We start from the raw sequence: 16,836 nt of genomic DNA, 5'->3' as shown, positions 1-16,836 counted from the left end.
GAGAATGAAGAAAAGGAAATGTTGGCTTCGTTCACAGGCCAGCTCCCTCTGCATGAACCACACACAAAATAAATTCTTCGCATAATACGTTAAAAAAAAACCAAAAAAGGTTGAACTGTTAATAGTAACATGAGAGGAAAGAGACATATGCAACAAAGAGTTGACAAGAAGGTCTGGTCAAAGACCAGGTAAGTTTTGGCAGCAGGTGGGTGGGAGGGATGATGCAGAGGTGCACTCCCCAGGAATAAAGGAGCAGAAGGCAAGAGATGCTGAAGAGAGAGAAGGTCCATGATAAAGGATCAGGAGGCAGGCCTAACCTGAGGCTGGGAAGAGCCTCACTATAGTTTGCTTTAGTTGGTCCTCGGAACAGTAGCTCAGGAGCAGGCTAACGTGCCTGCTTGATGTTCCCTCTCTGCTGATTCATACCACCAACTTAGAAAACACACAAAATTGAGGGGAATGAATGCAGGTGTCAGGCGATCTGCTCTTGTTCCCAGCAGCCTAAAAAGGAACTTGTTTATGCCACCTATGAAAGAGCTGTGACACATTCCTTCAGTGATGGAATGATCCCACTAGGATCACTTTTTCTGGCCAACATTGAGGATATTTTTCTTCAATTCATCTTTCCAGTGTGATTTATTCCACACATCCACTTGGAAAAACGTGCTCAGTGCCATTGCAACAGCTGCACAGCAAAGTCCATACCTATATTGATAGATCATGGTTCCATTTCTTGCCCAAACAGACAATAAGGAGCTGTGTATGAGGTGCACACCAATTCTGCCCCTGAGCTTTTACTGTCTCAGGAAATGACAAAGCAAATCCATCCAGGGCTATGAAGCAAATCCCAAAGAGCCCCAAGTCCCAAATGCAAGCACTGATGGGATTTGAACACACCTGTGAAGACCCAAACTTGGAACAGCACATTGTACCACCTTCAACAAGTTAGTCCTTAGAGAACAGCATTACCTTCAGGTTCAGTTCTTTGAACAGCCATCAGCAATTACTGCATCTTAACCACCATTTTTTCCAGGATGGACAAAAAACAGGAGCAGTAAAAGACTCCAGACCTCTGCACCCTTATGTGTTGTGCTGGACAGAATTTCAACACACATCTTTGTATGTCCTGCAGACAGAATCCCTTCCAGAACATATCCCAGTGTAAGGCGCACAAAAGCTTCAGCTCCCAGTTACTCCAAGGTATTGATGGAATTTCCAAAGAGTAGTTTTGAGTGCCATTTTTGGATTCTGAGTCTGGTAGGTCTGGTTGTTCTCACATAAGACTAAATCAAATGCTTCTCAGGCTTTCCTGTCTAAACCATATTGTTCCTTCTGGGCCCTTTGGCTATATTTTATGAAGTAACTGATGTTCTCTATCTCCAGGGGACAATTTATTACTGCTTCTACCAAACAATTAACCATATGATCTAATACATCTATTCCAATTCTGTCTTTTGAGGTTTCTATATTTTTTCCAGAGATTTTTACTTTTTCCCAAAGAATGGTTTGTGTACCTTACAATTTGTTCCACTGATATTTCTTGTTCTGAAAAAGACACTGCCTCTCCATAGAAACCTTACCAGATACTACCGATGCAGAAGCATTGCTTCCCGGCAGAGTGCATGGACTTATTTAATATTTTCTTAATTTTGTTTAACTCCCAGAAAATTCACTTTTATTCCACTTTCTTCTATCCCTAGCATTATTCTGTGCTTTCCTCTGTTCCATGACCCCTGCTGGCACTGTCCCATGCCCCAGCCTGCCCAGCTCACCCTGACTGGCTCGTTGTGTGCAAAGAATTTTAAGAAAATGGTCTTTAGAGAAAAGCTCTGCTCTCCCAGTCAGGTCTGGTTGCTCTAAAGCACCATCAGTAACATAATCAGATCCTGGGACTGGCCATAGAAGAAACTTAACTCTAGCCCAAGAGACTGTATATTTAGATGTTTGAACCATGGTTTTACCAAGCACCTTGTACACACCAATTTCATTTGGGCACCAAAATGAGAGGAGCTTGCAAATGAGCTTGCTCCTCATGGAGTTTACATGTGGGGCTCAATTCAGGTGCATCAGCATCCTGTTATGAGCTGCTTTTGGAGGGAAGTACCCAAAGGGAATGAAGGATTAGAGATCTGGGAGACAATATGGCCCAGATCTGCTTTAGACATTCCAATGAGGCTTTTAATTTGCTGCTTTGTTGCACTACATACAGACACACACACATTTATGTGTATATACTTTTTCCCCATAAACCCCAACTTCTTTTGCTGCTTCTATAGAAGGGTGGTTTTGAAATACCCCTTCCAAAGCTGGGATGGATATTTCCAGTGTTGGGGTTCATTAAGTTCCTGTGGCATCTATTTCCAAGGCTGCTTTGCCATACACTTCTTTGCAAGAGACTAAGAATGGCAGAGAGGTTTTGGAGATAAGGGTTTCAGTTGCAACCTTTACACTTCAGTGTAATAGGAACATAAGGGAATTAAATAAAATTATATTTTTCCTAGATGTCTGCTTAAAAAGGAAATTCAGGATTTTGTGGATGCCCTAGAGACAAGCTATTACATTGCATTCCTCTCAGTTTTTATTTGAGTTCTGTCTGTTTGAGCACCTCAAATAGCACAGAATCATTCATAAAGAATGGGCAAGAGAGACTGTGTCCCATCAATATTTCAAGCTTGGTTATCAAATCAAGAGAAATTCATGAGTTCTGCTCCAGCTCAACATTTTCAGGTTTGATGCTATTGTTTGACAGTTTAGAGGGTTTTCCCTCTGCATTCTCATTGTCATTAATATTTTATATAATGTTCCAGTTGATGCTATTGTAATATTTATTAATTTTTTTTACTTGGCTGTACTAACGAGTTTTTTCTTTCCTTTTTCAGCAGGGAGAAATTCACACTCATTTGCTATTTGTGGGGTGATGACATAGTGTGAGGAAGCAGTAATGGTGACTGACTGATAGAAGACACCATATGTTCTCTTCACTTTTCTCTGTGCTATTTTCTGAGAGATGAATAACGACTCAGTAAAAGATAAGCTTTCCCATATACAGTAAAAAAAAATTTGACCTTTTTTCCCAAATAATTGGCAGGATGGGATAAATAATATTTCTTCTTTTTTTTTTTCTAAAGCATTCAAACAGCATTGCTATAAATATCAGGCTCCAAATCACCAAGATAAATAACTTCCAGTCTTTTCCACCAGAAACAATTTACGTATATGTAGGTGCCAAAAGCAATTTTACAATTAATTTCACACACCCTCAAATGTTCTCCATCTTCCCATTGGAAACATTTTGAAAATATACATTGCATTTGCTGATGACTAAGCAAAGGTAAAAGAAACTAGATTCTATATAGGACTCTAAGTGACAGTGTACAATGCATGATAATCAGAAATCCTGATTATAAGCACAGTACTAGCATCACTAGATCACACTACTAGATTATATGCTGAGATGCTTCTTTGCACTTTGAGCCTCTGAGTCCATGCAACTAATAAAACAGAAGATTCCTTTCAATATATTGCATTTTTCTTTAACGTGTTTTAACATCAAAATAATTGGAAATCTAATTTCCTAGAAATAACAGAATAAAAAGCCTTTATTTTCTAGCATACACATTTGCCATGTATATTATTTTTCTACAAAAATATTATTTTCTCTGTCTTTTTAGTTCATTCTACCCTCTCAAAACCAAGGCTTTGGATTGTTGCTCTTCCTCCTAACTTTGTAATAGCCACTAACTAGCCCCAGACTACAGCAGAGCCATATCTGCTAATGTTGTTAAGCAGTCAGGAGCAGAAACAAAGAAGTAAACAAAAGGGATTCACATTGCCTTCTGTTCCACTGGAGACAGAGAGGGGAAAAAAAAATCAATCCTCCAAATACAAAAATAACCCCCAGAAATCGTTAGTTTAAGATACCTTATTTTTCAAATTCACAGGAATCTTTTGTAAGTAATGGAGCCAAAATTGAAGAAAAACATAATTTTGAGTCCTGCAGGCAGTGGGGCAGAGAACTCGCTGTCAATGGACCTAATGCCAGGACTCTTGTTTGGGCTTTGTTTTCAAGGTCATCCATTTAAAGCATTTTTCATAATACAGCCTGAATAAAGAATACAGAATTCTGCTCACCCTGCTCACAAAGGCGTCCACCACAGATGTAGCAGGAAAGGTTCCTTATGCCTGGCGAGCAGGAGATGGCCCTTGGGGGATGGTGTTGTCCCTGGTCACCTGCCATAGCAACAGACAACGAGAAGGTTTTACATTTATAGCATGTAACTCACTTTCCCCAGTTAGACTTATTATATTTTCTGTGAGAGCTTATGCACCATGCACCACAGAGAGCAGGACAGAAGGTGCTCAGGTAAAGCAATGATTGCAGTTTTGCCATGTTATTCTTCCTTTGAACTCCAAGTGGCATGAATGCATCTTCCCCTGGAAAGCTGTCATGTGCACCTTCTTTTCCTATGACAATAGCATTACAAAAAGTCTGATTTCAAAACGCTCAATCAAATATTCCATCCTATCAGTAAAGAGCTGGTTTGCATAAGGACGGCAGACTTGGGTCCCTAATCAATACTTTAATAAATAACACCTGCTTAGAACAATCGATTGCTAGAGAACAGACTAAGTATAATGTATTTCTGCTAATCTAGTCACAGGATAAACGCCATAGTTTATTTATAAGACATACCTGAAACTATTCTGAGGGCTGTGGATAGGATTCATCTTGACACACGTTTAATGCTGTACAGGCACAACATCCGGTTAAAGTGGGTGGTGGGTGTTCAATGCAGCATGTCTGGCTTTGTTTGCTGGCAAACCCCAGTCCCACTGCCTCTGGGCTGCCAAAGCTCAGCTCCGTGGCTCTCTTGCAGCAAGGGCAGCTGCTGGGACCCACGCTCCAAAGCTGAGGAGTGGCTGCAGAGTCCAGCACATCCCCTTGATGCCCAGGCTCTGGGGGCACTATTCAATCTAATTAAACGGCCACTTCATTACACTAGCAACAACCAGGCATGCCACCGAGGCCATTCTTGGAGTTTACAGTCGTACCCTAGTTTTGCTCTCATGAGACTCTTCATTCCGCTGCACAGTGGTGTCGGAAAAGCCTCTCGGTATTTTAGGGTGGGAAATAGCCAGCAGAGAGTGCAAGAGGCCCCTTCTGAGCAGTTACTCCCACAGTCCATACCCAGGCTAAAGACAAGGCACCTTGGTGCCCACCATGCCCTGGTTACAGTGTATCTGCTCAAATTTGTTCGAGGACACCATCACTTCAATTATCTGCCAATTACTTCTACTGTATCTGCCCTTGGGGTGTGTGTTCACAACCTTCTTCTTTTGGGAATAAGTATGGGTCACCGATCTTCCCAAACAATCTCGAAATACATCTTTATTCTATAACGATACCACTTGCAGCCCGGAGGAGCCGCCCGGCAGGATGCTTGTATCCACATTGAGGATATGGAAGAGCCTCCATTCTCCGTTCCTCCCAGACAACACCCGGTAGCAGCGGCGCAGAGACTTCCCCCACACCGTGCCCGGGACCTTTCCTCCCTCCCCGCAAAGTGCCTCCGGGGGCGTAAGATATTCCGTTTGGAGCCGCGCGGGCAGAGTCTCGGGATGCGGGAGCCGGGAGCGCGCAGGGCGGTCACAGGCACGCTCGGCCCGCAGCGCCCCGCTCCGCGCCGAACTGCCCTGCAGACAATGCACGATCCGTGGGCCGCGGGGGCGGCGAGGGGCGGCCGGCGCCGCCGGAAGGTGCCAAACTTGAGAGGCGACAGCACCCCTGGAAAGGCGGCGGCCCCGGCCGACCACGCCCGCGCCGCGGAGAGGGACGATGCGCCGGGAGCGCGACAGGACCGGGAGCGCTCCCCGCCGGAGGCCGCCGCACCTGCTCCCGGAGGTGCGCGCTGGGCGCGGGGCGGCGGTCGCGGCCGCTAGCGGGGCCGGGGCCGGCGGGGCGGGAGGCGGGAGGCGGAGTGGGGGGCGGCGGCCTCCCGTCTCCGGGCGGGCTGTCCCGCTTTACTCTCTCCTCCCCGCCGAGGATCGCGGGCGCGGAGCCGCGGCTGCGGCGCGCAGGGCGGCGGCGGGAGCGGCGGGGAGGATGCGCTGAGCGAGCGCGGGAGGCGGCGCGGCCGCGGCGCAGGTCAGTGGAGAGACCCCCTTTCCCCTTTCGCCACCCGGATCTCCGCATCCCCCGGCCGCTCCCTAACTTTTCCCCGCATCACTTCGGAGAAGTGACCAAACTTGCGACGGGGCCGCGCTGGGGCCCCTCGTCCAGTGCCCCCTCCTCATTTCCGGCGGCGCGACCCCCTCACCTCAGGGCTGCTCTCCCGGCTCACTGCTCTCCGGCTCACGGCGCCGTAATGACGGTGCCGCTAATTGTGGGGTGGAGCGGCAGCGCTCGGGGCCGGGAGAGGTGCGGGTCGCCCCGGGGCTGCGGCGCGTCCCCTCCGCCCCAGCTCGCTTCCCTCCCTTGGCAGGCGGGCGGGGCCGGCCCAGCCCCGCTTGGGCCCGGGGGGCACCGGCACCGGGACCGGGACCCAGCCCAGGTGAGGATGGAACCGGCTGCTTCGCCGAGCTGAACCCTCGTGGGTACGAGTCCTGCGTGGGTTTCTGCAACCGAAATAACGGGATCCAAAGCAAACTAGTTGATAAATACAGGTGTCTCCCCAGACTGGAAACCCAGTTCACCCCGAGTTCCGTGTATGCGAGCAGGAGCGGTAGGAGGGGACACGAAAGCACTTTTTAATTTCTGGAGTTATCCTTAGAGAGCAGGGCGTTGCTTTGGGCGCTGCTCTTCCGCAGGAATTCTTCTCGGCACGTCCCGAATCCCCTGCCCCTCCTCGGCCACACTGGCAGCTCGGACCTTGCAATGCCCCTTTATGCCTCATCCAGCGCTCCGGAACGGGTATATTCAAACCACGGCAAACATACAGCAAAGAATGATTTACGCAAGTATGCTCGCCCTTGTGTGCTAGTGATGGGCAACCGGACAGCATCCTGCTGACGTCTGGGAATCCCGAGTGCTGGCTGTAGAAGTAGCCAGGAATGATGTGATACCCAGTCATAGCTGTTTTCTTAGTTTTTTAACCTTTTTCAGGGGTTAGGAAAACCCCTTATTGTAATTGTATTATAATGTTGCTTTCTGTCTGTAGCTGACTTGTGTTGCATATAGATTAACATGCTTAAAGATGCCCTTTTTTTCATGTTAAGACACCTACCATGAAATTCTTATACTTTATCGCAAGATTTAAAAGTTGCAGCTCTTCAGAGAATAGGCTGTATCTACAGTACCAGGGAGAGAGGGTGAATAGTAAACCTGAACAGTCTTAGAAATGAAAATCAGAAATGCCACTGTTAAATCAGTATTGTTTATTAATAATGCTCACCATTTGACAAAAAAGGTATATCCAGTTTATCCCAAGAAGATTTCATTTTGTCAGATGCTTGGTATCTCATAAATTCCTTTCATGTCCCTGGGATTTTCTCTTTTCCAGGCTCAGGCCACAGCAGCTCTCTGTGTTGGGGATAACCGTTAAGCTCTTATTTTGAATTCATGAGCTTCCAAATTAAACTTTTGCTAACACCTGCTACCTAGCCTGGTTGAGCATAATGACAGTGTCACCCAAGCAACTGGAGCTCTGCCACCAAATGAAGTAAATCGCAAACAAAGATAATTGTAAGGTGCCTGGACTAGGTAACACAATGATTTGGGGGAGCTCTGGGAAACTCTGGCTACTGGAAATCCAATCTAAGTCTGCTTCTAATGGAGCAAACTTTCCAACAGCGATCACAGGCAGGAATAATGCCATAGAGTAGATGGCAACAGAGATTAATAATCATCGTCAATTAGCTGATGGAATCAAACAGAACAAAATGAGGGTAAACAAAATCCTTTCTCCCCCTCCCCCTTGAATCCAGTCCCACCTTTATTTATCCAGAGCCAAGGATCTCTCCTGAGCAAAACATTTAGCACTCTCAAGTGCCAAAAAATTTAGCAGGTGTCATAACATAAGGTCAAGACTTAATTATTTATATGGAGACATCAATCATCCTGTGGGGATGATTTATTTATAAATCACCAGACCTGTAACACAAGACGGTGAATTCTGATTTCCTCCTGCTCCTTCCTGAAGGGGACCAGGAAGGTCCATGCTGTGGCTGAATGACCTCAGGAGTCTGTAGAAGTTTCTGTCCAGCCCCACATGGAGAAGGCTTTTCTACACATTTTAAATCATGCAACCAAAATGCCACCAAGGAAATCTCATGCATATTTGCTACATCTCAGTAATGAACATTTACTGATTATGGATTATCTGGAGAATTTAGCTTTTTAAACATTATTCAGATTTTTATGTTTATGTAAGCTAATAAGACTGAAGAGATTCAGTAACTACTCTTTGCCTTATGGTATTTGAAAAGTGTGTCCATGGGGCTTTGCTCAGCATCTTCCAGGCACTTTTAAAAGACTAAAATAGAATTCTTTTGCTTGAAAAAAACCACCTTATCTCTACTCAGTATAATGTTCTTTGCTCACAAGTAATGCCAAAAATCCATTTTCTAATATGCTTTTTATGTTTCTGCTGAGCACAAACAGGATGGCACAGTAAAAGCTTTTATTGCCATCTGATTAGTCTACAGTGGGGGTGAGTGAGTGGCTTGGACTGGTAGGGCTGTGAGATTGCTGTGCTGGATGCAGCAAACACAGAGGAGGACATGGGGTGCTGAGAGCACAATCCTGCTCTCAAAGTCATTCAGAGAAATTTTATGAACTGTGTGGGCAGAAGCAGGATCAGGCCCATTAGCTTTTCTGATAGCTGGACAAAGTAATGAACTTGTGCTTGGGATGTTCCTGAACTTCCTCATCTGGGATTTTGATAAAGGGTTAATTACAGCCAGGGATTCTCAGAGATTTGTCCATTTATTTATCTGCTAAGAGAAATCATGCTATTGATCTTATTCACATGATCGTTTTTCAGACAGGGAGGTGATTAACTTTGAGTGAAACTGGTAAAAAGAGACAGAATATGGGAAGAGAGATGGAAAGAAAAGTTATGGTAAAAATAAGAGCTGGGAGGGAAGTTTTCTTTTGCTTTCCTATCATTATCTTGTAAAATTCTGTAGCCCAAACCCATCAGCATTACCATCAAAAATAAGGAGCATGAGGAGTTTCCAAGGCATCTCATGATCCTTCTGAACTTCATGTCAGGACTCCATTTTGGCAAGAGCAAGTCAATAAGCTCTCCTGCAAATCCATTATTCTGTTCCCACTGATCTTAAAAGAAAACAATTTATCACTGTATTTCAGTGAGAGAAATACTAAAATAATGTTTCTCTGTGTTTATAAGACGTTGCAAAAAAGAGTGGATGAGCTGGCAACATCTTCAAGGAACAATTAAGACATTAAGAGTGTGGGAAAATATTTTTAGGCACTAACTAATCAGTGAGAAGTAGGAATTTAGGACCCAATTTGGTTATGAGATGTTCCTCAAGCACCCTCTGGATTTTGCACAGAGCATGTGAAAAAAATTAAAAATTCATAGTATTTCTTGTAGGCAAGACCAGTCATCTGCCTGTGTATTTTTATGGTATACTGGGTATATTTATAGCATTTAGTAATGCCAGGAACGTTCAATATAAAGAGTAACAGATGAATGTATCATGAAACAAGGCACTGGCAAGGCAGGTGGGAAATGTTTTCCAAAATATTGCAGCAACCAGACTTGGAGAAATCTAGTTAGATGGTAAACATAACAGACCTGGGGTAGCTTTAACCAGGGCCAGAGTCAAAGCCCCAGGCTGAGCCCCTACACATATGTTCTGTAGAGGAGGAGAGCCAGGACTCCCTGTGTGGGAGCCCCAGCAGAGGTGGCTTCCACACCACTCCAGCCTTGGCACATCCAAGGGCATGGGCAACCATAAAATCACAGTTGAGTTCAAGGAGAAGAAAGGAAGGGAATGAAATTGTATTGGCTCAACTGCAAGAAACAAATCACAGATTTCTCTAATCAGACAGATGATGCCTAACTAGGGCACAATGTGAACCGCAGAGGAAGGTGGCAGATTTCACAAATTAGTCATGGCAAAAATGGTGAATTTCACAGCTTGAAATGAATTCATGGTATAGGATGAAACAGCACAAAGTGATTAAGAGCTCTAACTGATAGGAGCAATAAGCATGCGAGACTTAGTCATTACACAGCAGCCGACATTTCTGTCTGGCTTCAGCTGAACCACAGGTGCAGCACCTTAAGCCTCCAGTTTCTGATGCTGAGTGGGAGCTGGTGGGGACAATCACAAACAGACAAGGTCCCACAGATATTTCCTGGAGTTTTCTGTATCTGTGAGGCACAACCATGGCAGTCCAGTGGGAGCTGGAGCAGCCACTCTGCAGGGAAATTTCTGCAGGCACAGGCTCCACTACTGGTGCCACCACTGAAACCTGGAACTGTAGCTTCAGCAGTGAAACACAGGCCATGAGAAGAGTCAGGGGGCAGCAGGATTTCATCTTCACAGCATTCCTCTGGGGAAGAGCAGAGAGCAAAGACAGCTGAGAAAGGTTGGAACAAGGCAGGACACTGTTGCAGCACGCTCCCTGCCATGCTGGGGATGACCTTCCAGGTCTGGTAGTGCCATTTTTGGAGCCACCAGCTGCTGGCCTGTGCAACCTCATGGTAACCACACCACAGCATACATCCCTAACAGAAAATAACCATTAAACAGTCTGTTCCCTTTTCTCATTCTTTCAAGGGATAAAACCAGTGTCACAAGCCTCTGTCACAGGTGGTATTGCACGACTTTTGCTGGTAAAACATTTCAACAGCTGTGACAGCACACTTTCAAGGAAATGTCTGTTACAGATACCAGAATATTACCCTACCATTTATATCCCTGTTTAGATGAAGATAAAAATTCTGGAGAAAAATGTCACCATTATATCGTAATACTTTTGTTCCAATATACGCTCTTCTATCATAGCTCTTGAAAATCCATAGAGCAAAATGGAAGCAAAGTGAGCTAATGCCAGCCAGGACAAGGCTACCCTGGAGAATTTCCCCTCTGGCAGCATAAGCCTCCTTCAAACTCTTCCCGTTTCTGGCAGGCTGTGGCCAGGCTTGGGCAGTGCCCCAGCAGCCCCTGAGCAGAGGCTGTGCCAGGGAGGTTAACAAACCCTGGCACTGGCAGGCTGAGATGAGGCTGCAGCAGAGCCCTGAACCCTTCAGAGAGCAGAGTCTGGCAGCTCTCCTCTGTTTATTGAGGGTGTTCCAGCACCGTCAGGTCCACTGAGTGCAGCTGTATTAACACTGTGCAGGGAGAGGGGAAGCTGTTGAAGTTGCCAGGACTGAAGCCATAGAGGAATGTAATCGGGCAGTGCCAGTTCCTTCAAATCCCACCTGGAATTTGTTAGCCATCCGCTGGAGGTAGTGGAGCACCTGCATCCCAGAATATCAAACACTCATTATCTGTGCAGAGTCCAGCTGCACCTCGACTGGGCACAGTGTGGCCACAGCTCCACTCCTGACCCAGCAAGAGAGGATTTTCATCATACCGTGAAGAAAGATGCCAAAGGGAATTGTTCACTCTTGAACAATGATGCAAAGTTTGAAAATAATTATAATTTCTAAAGCATTTTTGAAGGAAAGCCCTTAGACTTCTAGTAAGGAAATAGAAAAGGCTTTTAAAAAGGCAGTGGGGGGGAGAGACCCTCTTCTCCTAAATTGATTTCAGAACCTCGCAGGTTTTAAGAAACCTTTCAGTAGAATTTTGCAAATCAATGCTAATTTGATGTATCGGAGTTCAACACTGTGCCAATTCACTGTCAGACCAGTATTAACGAGGCATTTTTGGGGAATGCTCATAGCTCAAGGTCTATTAAATATGCAAACCTGGCAATTATTTCACCAGCCTTAAAACACTTGATTTGAAATGTGCATCAGAGTATCCATAAATGTACTTTCAGTCTTCATCAGAAAGAAGCCTCCCTCTTTTGGAAGTGCCAGTCAGTGTCCTGGGAGAGAGGACTGGCGGCTGTGCCTGGGATGAAGACAGGAGGCAGGAGGGGACTTGATGCAGCCTGCAGTGCTGCCAAGGAGCAGCACAACCGTGATAAAATCTACTAGGGCCTGATCTGCCAAACCCCATTCATACAGCAACGAACCTCGTGAAAGTCAGGAAATGTTAAGGAAATAGCAATACTTGAGAGAACACTAATTACTTATGTTGGGAAAGGTGGCCAGGTCAATTGCATAAACTTTCTGAGTGCTTTTTGAACTTTAGTGCCTGTGATCTGACATCCACTTAAAGCTAGCAGCTAAATAAAAGTTGCTTAATTTTATAACAGTTGCTTATTTAGTCAAAGCTGCAAGAGATCCCGATCTTTAAATTTGGATTCCTTTAAAGCCTGGACAGAAACAGTTTGAGAGAGGTTGGTTTCTCCTTCTATTGAGTGTGGTCCTCAAATGAAGACCCAATCCTCTTCTGAGCTGGGAGAATCACAGCAGTAGTTAGCTGGAGACGTGTATATTTAGATGACTGACTTCAGGCACCTATGTTTGAATACGTGATTTAATATGCCTTCATTTTTATGTCCTGAAATGGGATACTACTTCGCTCAAAGAAGATCGATTAATTTTTGTGTTGCTTTTAAGTTCTTTAATAGAAGATGTTACATAAATAATTATTTAATATAGTTTAATAGGGTTTTTTTGCATGAGCCGCTTGATCTGCTTAAAGCATATAAATCAGTATGAGCTGAATTAGTAAAAATAAGTTCAGAAATCTAAAGGGTGCATCAGAAGTTAGACTAGTTCATAAGGAGGGGTAAAAGCTAAGTTGCTCTTTCATTGGCAGAAAAGCAGACAGATTGCTGTTTTGTGAACCTTTGGACTTTTCATTTCTCAGGAATCACAAAATCCATTTGTGAAAAGATCTAGGAAGTAAAGAAAGAAACTGTACAAGTAGCATCCTGGTCAGTAAAGCATGTGAGTCTGCAGGCACATAGACAGGATGATGCCATGAATCTCCCCTTTGTATTGCAGCTCAGAAGAGGAGCTATTTTCTTCATCTGAGCAGATGCCAAAAGCTCAGAGAAGGGCAAGCAACAGAACGCAGCCCCTCTATTGTGGCAGAAATGTATTTGCCTGGTTTCTTAAGTAACAGAAGAGAGAATCCTGTCCTAATCTGCAGTGATCAAAACCTGTTCATCTGTGGGTTATCACAGCACTGGGTGTAAGGCAGAGCATGAGCAATTATTATTTCATCCTTCCATCCCCCAGTCCACAGAACTTATTCCATCCAACACAGATTTCCACATCCACCAGTTCTATGGAAAGTTCCTTCCCTGCCATCTCCAAAATATTTTACAAATACTTACATGCTTTTTCCCAGCTTTCCCAGAAAGTATACTTTATCACACTCACATCCAAAAACTTCCCTCTTCAGCTACAGAAATGAATTTATTACTTCTCTGGCTTTTCTTCTCAAAGGCAATTCAGATCACATTGTTAGTGTTTCTTCCAATAATACCGACGCCCTGTGACAATGCTTTAATGAATCACTTATAACTTACTAGCAAAATAGTTCACATCTGCCAATTAGTTATGGTTGTATGATCTACCTAAGGAAGCTGCTGTCCAATAAACTACTGAACCGTCTGCCTTCACACAGTGCTCCCCAAACTCTCCAGCATCTCTTCACTTCTTTCCGTCACCTAACTTAGTGCCAAGATGAAGGATGGCAGCTGTTTCAGCACTTAATGCCAGTATTCTTCCTTTACAGAATAGGGGGAGGTGATTTCCTTTCAAGACTCCCCTCTTCCCACTGAGACAGGAAGTAGTATTATATCACTTCTTTAAATACCAGTCTGGGAGTTATTGGTGTGCCAGCAAGGTGCAGAGATTTTATGATACAGAAAATTTACATAAACAATTTCTTTTTAAATTTTTTTTTCATTTTTTCAACATTTAAAATCTAGAGTTATTTTTGAATCCTTGAATTAATTAATTCATCCTTTTCTCATAAAAACTGTAATTGTTTAATACTTTGGAATAGCACTGCCCACATTGTTTTGTGTATGCTGGCACTTCTGGAGGTCTCAGTGTATCCCCACAGCATTAGATGTTGTAAATGTACGTAACATGTGTGACTCTACAGCTCACGTAAACTTCTTCTATTCTGTACCTTACACAGGAGAGCTACAGCACTGATGGCAGCCTGTATGTTGTATCTATAAACAACAAATTATCACACTTATCTGCACTATGTTCTTCTAATACATTGTTATTAACCTGTGTTGCAGCACTTTTACTTCAAAATACTATAATCTGTTATTCTACCTTTGGTTTACAGTGGGAGAAATCTCAGCTCAGGGTAATGTCAGGAGTTTATCTGAGGTCTCTGTTATAGTAGCAGAATGTTGCTAGCACAGAAATTCATCTGGTTTTCATAAATATTTGATAGGGCTCTACCATCCTCATCATCATTTTGGGCTGGTTGGAAGAGGATCCCCCCACAATTGCAACCCATTTCTGAGTTGTCATGGAAAGTCAGTTGGTGATATTTCAATCAGAGTGTTCTTATAACAAATTCCATTCAAATTCTGTCTGAAAGGGAGTTAAGGTTTCAACCTGCTGCTTAGAGAATGATATGCTAAATGCAGCTTCCCAGGGGCTTGGCTGCAGTCCAGGACTTTGTAATTTATGGTTCTCCTTCCCAGTTCTGGCTGTGACCTTGGGACTGCACAGTGAAGTTCTCCCAGCTCCAGCACTGTTTGCAAAAGCGGTGTCCCAGAGTCCTTGCCCCCTTCCCAGCCAGCACATGGCAGCAGCAGGGCAGCTCCTGGGAAATCCAGGGCAGTACTCTGGCACACGGGCAGGTGGGAGCAGCAGCACAGGGGAGTGCTCATTTTCTGTTTTTTACTATTAGGAGCAAATCATGGAACATTGTTCTTAAATGACAGAAAATATTAGCTAGCTTCAAAGCATGAAATTCACTCACAGAAGAGGTTTAAATTATATTAGCCAAAGGCATTTTCCGTAGAGACAGCCACAAAACAGCTGTAATTGGAGATCTCCAAACAGCTGTTTTGCCCTATGTATTTATATTAAAAAAATAACTTTGAAGATTGTGTTAACATGCAATTAAATTTTAAAAAAGTTTTAACATTATTACTGATCTTATTGATAGTATACTGAGGGTGCCTAAGATGCTTTACTGAGAAATGTGTGTGTTCATGGCCAGAGGAGCTGACAACCCAGATTATAACACACGCCACTTTTAACAGCAAAATTGAGTAATTGAGAGAAATTATTGCCCCTTGAAGATTACATTCATTATAGATTGCAACAGAGACATGTCTTCAGAATGATTGCAGTTCCCTTCAGTTAAAGAGCTATTCAGAAATACCAATTTTTGAGCTCATGTAGGTAGCTGCAATTGTTTTAGCAAAGTTAGCGAAAGAAAGCAATTTAGAGGAAGGTACAGCAGACCTGTGTAGCTCTTTTGTTTCTTTATTCTTTCCGGATCTTTCAAGGATATACCTTCTGAAAGTACTTTTTTGTACTTACCTATCTGGATTCCTTAGGATGGGAAATAATCTTAAAACGAAAAGGGATGACTTTTAAAACAATGATTTTTAAAAGTATTTTTAAAAATTTTAAAGTAATGATTTTAAAAGTCTTTTGGATTTGCTATTTCACCAGTAACTGCTATGGATTTTCTGCAAAACAAGTTACATGGATTCAGCTTTGAAACCAAAGAAAAACAACTCTTCATTTTTTTTATTTGGTCTACAAAGTATTTCATCTAACATTTTTAGTGATTGGCATTTACCACAAATGGACCTTCTCTGTTCAGTTGTATCCCAGTTGTATCCCAGTTGTATCTCTTTTGAAGGGCTTGTCCTATTACCTGTTGTGAAGATATCAGAAAGTAATTATGTGAAGTACTTCTTTGTAAACAATAAACCAGCAAACCCAAGAAACTCCCTTTTCTAGATGCTCATCACCAAGATACCACTGGCAAAACATTCATCAGCTCCCTGGACCAGTCTAAAAATGGTGGCCCTCAACTGGAGAACTTCAGCAGAGATTTGTTAGGCTTTTTTGCTTCACTTGTAACACAATTACGATGAAATTATTACAATCGTGGGCAGCGCCCACAGGTGAGCTGTGTGGAAAGGCCTTTAGGCAGCGGTGCTGTGTGTGCAGAGACCTTAGCAACGGTGCCCCCACGGGAAAGGGCAACAGGCAGTATTTAGGAGAGGTTTCTGTGCTCTACACTGAGTATTTATTCTGGCAGTAGCTCTAATTGTGCTGTAAACCACCCTGGGTGCTGGTTGCTGTGTGCCCGGGAGTTGACTAGATGCCAGCCAACAGTGAGCTCTGTGATAATGGTGCATCATTTCACTGCAGGAGCCTCATGCCCATGGGTAGCAGCAGCCTTCCTGCTTCCTCCCACGCTCCTCTGAGCAACTGAATCCCATCTCCAGGGTGTCTTCTGGTCTACAAACTTGCTATTGTTTATTATTAGCACACCTTACAAAGCATGATGTGTGTGTTAGAAACACCTTTCTCTCACATGTTAAAGAATCAATATCAGCCTAACCCCCAACCTGGCTAACCCCATTACCATGCATTTCCAGGGCAAAGAAGTAGTAAGGGAAAGCTTTTGCAGAGGGTACCCACCACCAGAGCTCATAATTTCCTCCAGGAATAGTCTTTTCTTTGCAAATTCCTGCTCAGCCCTAGCAATCTCCTCATTCTTTCAATGGAAACGAGTCAGTGTTGGCTTTTGCAGTGCTCTGAACAGACACAGCGGTTTCCTCCAACTTTTCAG

General features: G+C 43.9%; 1 protein-coding gene across 8 annotated transcripts in view; it reads left to right on the top strand.

Moving 5' to 3' along the window:
• Window positions 1-5,735: 5,735 nt before the first annotated feature.
• CHST8 (carbohydrate sulfotransferase 8) overlaps window positions 5,736-16,836 on the top strand; it is a 179,771-nt gene continuing 168,670 nt past the window's right edge. For 3 of the 8 annotated variants that reach the window (XM_085072077.1, XM_085072080.1, XM_085072079.1), the window contains exon 1: window positions 5,964-6,145. The gene's annotated coding sequence lies outside the window, so the exon portion shown is untranslated. Of the gene's footprint in view, window positions 5,903-5,963; window positions 6,146-16,836 lie in introns of those variants that run through there. The other 5 variants (XM_085072083.1, XM_085072082.1, XM_085072076.1 and 2 more) reach the window with 3 other exon arrangements.

This window comes from Lichenostomus cassidix, chromosome 11 (genome assembly GCF_008360975.1).
Source record: "Lichenostomus cassidix isolate B80296 chromosome 11, HeHo_3.0, whole genome shotgun sequence".
Classification (NCBI taxonomy): domain Eukaryota; kingdom Metazoa; phylum Chordata; class Aves; order Passeriformes; family Meliphagidae; genus Lichenostomus; species Lichenostomus cassidix.
This window is presented reverse-complemented; position numbering and strand designations above follow the sequence as displayed.